Here is a 6,369-nt window from a genome sequence, read left to right on the forward strand (position 1 = left end):
GGGGGGGGGGGGGGGGGGGTGGAAGGCACAGGCAAAGTGAGGCACGGCAAAGGAATATCCAACTGCGAAGTTTTTATGGTAGAAAAGTAAGAAGTGCAGGCAGCATTCCCCAGTGTGGTTGAAAAGGAAGGCAGAAGCATCAGGCATTACAAGCTGAGTGGAAGAAAGCAGAATGATTTGCAGACAGGTCTGGAGCCCTGGGAAGTCTTGTAGTGAGGGCTTGGGCATCCCACTGGGCACCCTCACCAGTGGCACACACAGGCAAGGATTCTAGCTCCGCCTGAAGACAGCAGACAGGACACATGCACCAACACATCCACGCTGGGGCAGAGGGCAGCACAACTGAATCATCTCTCCTGCTGTTTCTTAAGGGCTTTAGGGGAGAAACTCTGATGCCAGTCTTTGAATCTCAGCAGCTGACACCCCTGATTTTGCCAGGTGGCATGTAATAGTGCTATACTGGAGTGATGTTTGCTGTACACTTGTACAAGGTTGTCAGCAGCAATAATCAGACACGGTGTACTCAAGAAAAGCTTTTGAATATCAGCCAAGCAAGATTTATTTCAAACTCCTTGTGCACTGCTTGTAATCCTTCAATATACTTTGCTGTGAGGAAAAGTAACTCGCTCCTCCTGAACCAAAAATGGAAATAATTAACGCATTTTTATGCCACAAAGGAACCACAAGACCTTGGAATAAGGGCAGTAGTCACCAGCTGCTTCTTAGGGGATTACATGGCACACGTTGCCCAGTTTCAAGAAGTCCTTGCAGGTTTTTCTGATAGGGAACCCTATGCTAGCTGCAGACATTTTAATGGGAATCCAGGCACTCCATGAATTTCCCAAGCCCAGAGAGCTGCACAGCAATCCTACATCGGTGCTTGGTTAATGACTGCAGCAGCAGGAGAAACAGCCCTCAGGAGAGAGTAGACAGCTTTCTGGGTTAGCATTTTCTGAGAGAAAGGCAAAGAGGCCCTAAGAGAGCAAAATATCAAGCCTGAGATAGGCAGAAATAGGTTATGTTTAGGGCTACGTCCCAGAATAGCTCTGAGCTTCCAGGAGAAGGCTTTGGAACTTCACCTGAAAGAGTGTAAGTATCATGTCAGAAAAGGTAACACTTGGGGTGTTTCTTGCTTGGGCTGGGCACTCCACTGCTCCAAAACCCCAAAGACAGGGCTGCAAGGCAACACGGCTCTCATTCAAAGCAGTGCAAGGTCCGAGTCTGTTGCCAGACACAGATGGTGCAGGCCGTCAGACTAAGGTGGCCCCTCCTTATAGAGCTCGTTTCTTTGCTTCTTTCTCACCTACTCCTTTCATGCCACTTTAGGACGGCAGCTCCCAAGGTTAAGGTGAGACTGGGAGCCTGATCAACGTTCAGCTGCAGAAGTGACCTTTGCAGACAGAAGTCTGATTTTGAGTCCAACAGCAAAAACAAGAATGGGGCTGGCAAGGAGCATTTTCCCCTTTCCTTAGCTTGCTCTCTGTCTCACACCTTTTGTTTGTTTGTTTGTTTGTTTTGTTTTAAGATCAGCTGTTTCAAAGCATAATACAGAAGAACTCTCCCACTGTTTAAAAACCATCTACAGCCCCACCTCAACTGTGGAAAGTTAAAATTTGGCAGGAAAAGTGGGAGAAGTTTCTTGGAGTAGCTTTCTGTGAAAGATTTGGGACTTCAAAGCTACATACCAAGGATTCACAGCACATTTTGTACCTATTTGGTTTTAATATGTCTGTAACAAACTGCTCAGGAAGACTTCTCAGCACATATCCAGCCAAATTAACTGTGTGCTGAGAGACATAAGATGTGTGAATGTGGCACTGTTTGGGCAGAGAAAGTGAGGCTTGCCAAATCTCTTGGGAAAGCACTGTGGTTATACACAAATGAAGGAAACTTACAGCAACATTTTAAGTCCCATGTCCTTAGTCATACCATTAGGAGCAGATAGAAATTGTAATTCTCATAGCAGGAAATACTCAAAATAGGAGCTCTAGCCAATAGTCCTCAGATCACAACAGCTCAGGTGTGTTTTCAGCTATGAAGAACAGAGAAGAGAAGGTTTGGGGTCTTTTCTGCTTTAAGTCTGGGGTAGCTTTTCCGGTAGTTTTTGCTTGTCTGGAGATTTTGCGTCATCAAAAATAGAACTGTAAATTCATCAGCTGCTTTGTTCTGTGCAAGTAATTCACTTGTCTCTATTCACAGCTCAACCTCATCCTGCAGTTAAACTCACATGCTTTGGTTTGTTATGCCAGCATAGTCCAACTCTACTGATCACAAAAATAATATTCCAAGTTTAATCACAAAGAAAGGATTACTGGGGATCAAATCCATTATTTCACAATAAATCCACTTTGTGTCTCTCTTTTTTTTTTTTTTTTTTTTTTCCATCAATGATCAAAGCAAGTGGATTTTGGTTCTAAAACACTGCTGCTATACAACAGAAGAGATCCTTGCCCTTGCACAGGGCTCTATATATATATATATATATATATTTTAAAGGAGACTTATTTTTTCCCCTTTGCCAAAAATAAAGTCTGGTCCAGATTCTCAGCTGCAGTTGAGAGCACTGGGAGAGAAAGTAGCTGCCATTCATTTTTGCGGCTTCTTAATCTTTAGGGCCATATCTAATGGTCTCAATCATCCACAGTCTGCAACCACTGTTTGTTTGAGAATCTGAACCAAAGAGTCAAGCTCCAGTTTCTGCAAGGGGAGATTCAGAGAACACCAAAAGGTTTTTGCTTCTAAACCTGAGGACAGATTCTGTTCACCTATTCCACGTTTCCTTCGTTGGTATTTCTGTAGATCACTTATGAAGCTAAGCATGTGATACAAGAGACCATCACTTCTTCCTGCCCAGGGCTGGGGCATTGCCAATCTAATCCCTTGCATCTGTGGTTTCCATAGTGTTACTGCAGCATGGACAGAGACGTGAGCCACACAGTCTTAGACCTGCTGGCCTTGCTGGAGGGAATGAACGGCTATGCTCACTTGGCCAAAGGCAGCAGAAGGCAGAAAGGCCTCAAACCATGGGAACCAGAGTGATCTTCAGCATAGACACACCACCACTTGATGCCCACATATCACAGCTTCTGGAAGACAAACAGAATCAAAACAGATACTGCCTTGACCATGTACTACATATAAATAGTACCAACCTAAGTGGCTGAAACAGATTGTGCATCATAATTACTATGAAGTCAGGCTCTTTATGGTTCTTCGGCTGACTGGACCATATTTTTAGTCCTAATCTTAATCTGTTTGAATTAGCTCTGCTAAAGTGAACGGAATGATACAGGTCAGATCAATCATTATGAAAAATTCAATTATGATAGTGCCATATGCAGCACTATAAAAAGAATGCAGTTGTACATATGCCTGACAAAAGTAGTTAGTGACACAAATGTCCACGACATTGTGATGTCCTTTAGTCCTTCATTACTTTCTACGTTGGCCATGTTGAGAGGAGGAAAAGTGCCTACAATTGTCCTTTCCAGAAAATGCATCAGTTCTCAGATGTCCCTCCCCAGCCCACATCCCCTCATCCCCTGCCTACCAACCCACCAAAAAACAGGAGTCATATCCTGATGGAGGCTGCATGAGATGTTTTTATTGTTTTTTAGGAGGTGAAGTTTCATGAAAATTTCCATCCAAAAAATAAAAAAATAAAAAAAAATGTTTCCCAACATTTTTTAAAACAAAAGAGCTGGCTTGTGTTTCCCTGCAGATGCTCGTGAGTACAAGTATCTAAGCCCTTATGCCTGAATGGTCTCTTAATCACGAACAACAGAGCACCTTGCATGGTCTTAGTCAAATGTTCAGGTTAAGCCAAAAAGGCATCAGCATGTGCAGGACTGGGACTTGAACACCTGAGCACACAACCTCAGAGAAACACTGCATGTGCTAGAGATGCATCCCTTTTCCCAGGACAGTGAGAAATTTCTCCTCATCTCAGAAGCAGAACTGAAGCAAAGCCTGCTGAGTAAGCAGGTCTTGCAGGAACCAAGGAGATTCCAGGCTTCCCATAAAAACTGAGTAAATGAGGAAGGTCTTCTTGTGCCCTGGAAAAGAGCAGATCTGGCCAAGATCATGCCACCAGCCTCCAGGCTCCCCTTGTATTGTGACCACCTAGAGTGGTGATCTCCTAAGTGTGGTACAAGAGACAATGCACTGGGGTGCAGGAAGAAATACTGGAACTTCAGAAGTGCATGTATGCAATAAATTTATAAATTTATAAATAAATAAACACCTATGTATTGGGTGTGCACTCAAAACTTTTTCACTGATAAGGATGTATGATCAAAATAATTTGAAGTCCACAGACAACAGAAACCCCACACCCAGCAACAGTCCCAGCCCAAAAGTTTGGGAAAATCAGCTGCTTCGGCAGCACCCACAGTCATCCATGCAAAGCCAAGGGAAAGGAAGGCAAGAGTAAGATTGACCATCACCCATGCATGGGAGAAGAAGTGCACTTGGTCCTTATTGAAGCAGTGGAAGCAGCAATGCTGCTGTCCTGATTACAGAAGAAGCCAGATAGGGAAACAACCAACAACAAGAGAAAACACTTTTCTTCACCCTCTCTTCTCTACAAAGATGGTTTTGGTGCTAATCATAGCAAAGGAAGGAAGCCTGAGAGAAATGCCATTTCCCAGGATGAAACAAGAAGGAAGCAGTGAGCACTATCATGTGAAGCAAAAATCCTCTGAGAAGTTGTTTCACCCACAGAAGCATCTGCAGAAGGGAGGGATGGATCTCCCAAAGATAGCCAGGATCTGTAGGACCATACCCTCAGCCAGGCTCCAGATCATGGCCATGACCGCAGTGTGGGGCGCTCATGTCCTGGGGCTCCAAGGTCCCATCTCCCACCAAAAATACAAGGCTTAAGTAGACACCCAAGAAGTTCTTATGTTCCCATTCCTGTAGAAGCTGTTGGTTTAGGAACCCAGCAGCAGTCTCATTCACATCTGATCCTCTCTTGTGCTTGGAATTCCTTGAGAACTCACTGCTGGAAGATGCTTGGATGTGAGTCAAACAAGCTTTGAAAATTATTTTAGACTAAATTCTTCCTCTGGACATGGTCTCCAATGGTGAAAGCTTGGCCCCACCAAGGCCAAGAGCAAAACTCCTGCAGACCTCAGCAGGACCTGGATCCTACCCAAAGCAAACTTTTCAAGTCTCAGCCAACCTCTTCAGCTGCAGTCATTCATTTCTATTACTTTTGTAGCCTTTTTGTCTTAAAAAAGGGATCCTTCCGCAGTGGCCATCCAAGAACCGTTGACAAGATGGAAGAAATATAATTTGCAATTGAAAAAAAAAAAATCTCTCTAATCTCTCTCTATATTTTTTTTTCAATTAGAAACAGAAGTATGCCTGTAACCTGCTCTTCAAGCATGTTGGTGTCAATCTGTCCAGTGGAAGAGTTCCACATAGCTCAAACCCTTCAGGGACTGGGATTATGCTCTGTTCTATTTCTGCATAGAACCTAACCCTACAGGACCCTGCATCTGCAACAGGAGCTTTCCAGGGACCATGGTAAAATCAATTACAAATACACTCATTTTGATTTTAGACATGTTGATTTTCCTTCTGCCAGTATTGTTTGTCATTCCCAGCAGACCAAAGGCATTTTTCCTCATGGGGAAGAGCACTGTAACAATGATGTTGAAGTACTCTCCAGTTTTACATTTGGAACAACATTAATAAGTAAAACATGAACTGTCAGTTTTACAAGTTTTGTAACTTCTGACAATTTGTTTTAAAGCCTCCACTCCTGAAAACCAGTAGTTACATCAGTCTCAATTCTGCTTGCTGTCAGAGGGAAATGTCTAGGCCATGGCTACAGGGTCTGGCTTGAAAATCCAACCCTGGCAAAACTGGAAAACAAACAGACTGTGTTTTTTGAGATCATCAATGGACCAGCTGGGTCATCACATGCTGGCAGTGATGAACACACAGAAACTCAGAATCATTCAGGTTGGAAGAGACCTCTAAGATCACCTAGTCCAACCTCTGACCTAACACTAACAAGTCCTCCACTAAACCATATCACTAAGATCACATTGCATACCAGCTCCATGGCATACTGCATGAGCCTAACCACAAAAGCTGAAGTAACCACAGTGTCTGACATAGGAAAGGTTAGAATAAATTCACCCAAGAAATCGGATACATCAGTGCCTTTCTGGTTACAGTGTCCATTCTCTTTGCTCCTTGTGATAAAATGCCAAGAAAATATGCCACAAGATTTACCCACTTTGCAGCCACAGGAATACAGTCTAGACCAGACCTGAATTCAGATCTCAACTCTACCAATACGAAGAAATTTTCACCATGTCTGTAATTATGAAATCATTCTCAAGAGCAAGAAACACA

The 6,369-nt window shown here is 43.5% G+C and overlaps 1 long non-coding RNA gene across 1 annotated transcript in view; it reads right to left on the reverse strand.

The window, feature by feature from the left end:
- LOC118169438 overlaps positions 1-4,703 on the reverse strand; it is a 21,839-nt gene extending 17,136 nt beyond the window's left edge. Inside the window, exon 1 of the long non-coding RNA XR_004752097.1 lies at positions 2,841-4,703. This is a non-coding gene — a long non-coding RNA (uncharacterized LOC118169438). The remainder of the gene's footprint in view (positions 1-2,840) is intronic.
- Between the last annotated feature and the right edge of the window lie 1,666 nt (positions 4,704-6,369).

This window comes from Oxyura jamaicensis, chromosome 6 (genome assembly GCF_011077185.1).
Source record: "Oxyura jamaicensis isolate SHBP4307 breed ruddy duck chromosome 6, BPBGC_Ojam_1.0, whole genome shotgun sequence".
Taxonomy (NCBI): domain Eukaryota; kingdom Metazoa; phylum Chordata; class Aves; order Anseriformes; family Anatidae; genus Oxyura; species Oxyura jamaicensis.